We start from the raw sequence: 1,836 nt of genomic DNA on the forward strand, positions 1-1,836 counted from the left end.
ATCTTTGTGGGAATTCTTTTCTGCAAAACCGAGGAACCAAGGAAGGCCTTGTCAATGACCACTGATCTAGTGCCTAGAATGTGGCGCGCTCACTGCTGAGACTCATCCTTCATCTCTGGCCGGGACACCCTGCCAGGCCGAGGCCACCTGAGGTCACTATCACAAATTATGCAACTGGGTTTCCCAGTGTTGCAGGGAAGAACCAATTCTGACTCCATAATAGATCTGTTTCTTTGACTTAAAATATATATATATATTTGGCTGTGCTGAGTCTTCATTGGGGCACTTGAGATCTTCAATCTTTATTATGGCATGTAGAATCTTTTAGTTGTGACATGTGGGCTCTAGTTCCCTAACCAAGGATTGAACTCTGGCCCCCTGCATCAGGACTATGGAATCTTAGCCACCAGACTACCAGGGAAGTCCCTGTTTCTTTGACTTTAACTTTTGTTTTTCATCGCTTTTCTTAGTGTAATCATACATGGTGAGCCGCCTCAGGAAACACTGCGCCACATCCCCTCCTTGTCCTTTCTGAGTCTGACACAGAGAACATGGCCTGCCCTGAGTGCACACAGGTGGTGAGTAAGTGGCAAGCCTGACAGTTGTGTTGAAGTAAGAGGTTGGCCACTCCAGGAGATATCTGCAAGATTATGATTTTTACTTCCTCAATTCCTCCTCCTCTCTGTCCTATAAAAGAACCTGGTATCCAGATCCCGACAAGATGGTTATTGTGAGACATCAGTTTGCCATCTTCTCAGTCAGCCAGCCTCTCGGTTAACTGGCCTGTCGAGGGGCAAGTAAACCAAGCTTGGACTTGGTAACATCACCTTTGTGGAAATCTCAACAATCAACATACCCAGAGTGCAATGGATGAACCTCGTCCTGAGAAATACCACCTTCTTGGTTATGGTAGTTCCCCTGGGCTGGTAAGTATACAATAGCCTATTTTAGACTGAATGGCCTGGTAAGGCTTTACGGGGGAAAGGGACATGTACAGGCGTGTTTTAAACAAACTCCTATAGCATGGACTTATTGTACAATATTATGATCTATTTTTAAGTTGTCCAGCTAAATACTAAACTATGTTCTCCTTGAAAGCTAAAATCTTTTCTTCATATTTGTGCCTTCAGCATGCTGCAGAGAGTAAGGCCTTGATAATGTAAGAAGGGACAGAAAGGGACTTTCCTGGTGGTCCAAGGGTTAAGATTTCACCTTCCAATGCAGGGAGTGTGAGTTCAATCTCTGGTCAGGGAGCTAAAACACCACATGCCTCATGACCAAAAACAAAACAGAAGCAATATTGTAACAAATTCAATAAAGACTTTCAAAATGAGCCACACAAAAAAAAAAAAAAAAAAAAAGGATGGATGGAAGGATGGAAGGAACGTTGGAGGAAAGAATAAGTGAATGAATAAAATGTCAGAGGATGTATGCATGTGTGCATGGGTGGATGAATAATGGATGGAGGTGGATGGATGAATGGATAACTGTCTCTGGCACCAACACAGAGAGCCAGATTCCTGGTGGTACCTAGTAGAAACTGATAGAAACTTAGTTGACTCTTCTACCGTATTTCCAAGCCCTATTTATCATTTAAGGTGACCACAGATGACCCCTCCTACCCAAAGCTCCCTTAAATATCATTGCTCAGCCTCACTCCCCACGTGAATGAATTATTGTCGCCTCTCACACTCCCACACAGGCCACTCTTACTTCAACACAACTCTCTTAGGCTTGCCGCTTACTCACCACCTGTGTGCACTCAGGGCAGGCCATGTTCTCTGTGTCAGACTCAGAAAGGAAAAGGAGTAGGAGGAGGAAGAAGAGAAAGTTTTT

At 44.1% G+C, this 1,836-nt stretch overlaps 1 pseudogene; it reads right to left on the reverse strand.

Annotated features, from left to right (window-relative positions):
• Window positions 1-793: 793 nt before the first annotated feature.
• On the reverse strand, window positions 794-934 carry LOC122432157 (annotated as a pseudogene).
• Between the last annotated feature and the right edge of the window lie 902 nt (window positions 935-1,836).

The sequence above is a fragment of the Cervus canadensis genome, chromosome 30 (genome assembly GCF_019320065.1).
Source record: "Cervus canadensis isolate Bull #8, Minnesota chromosome 30, ASM1932006v1, whole genome shotgun sequence".
NCBI classification, from domain to species: Eukaryota; Metazoa; Chordata; class Mammalia; order Artiodactyla; family Cervidae; genus Cervus; species Cervus canadensis.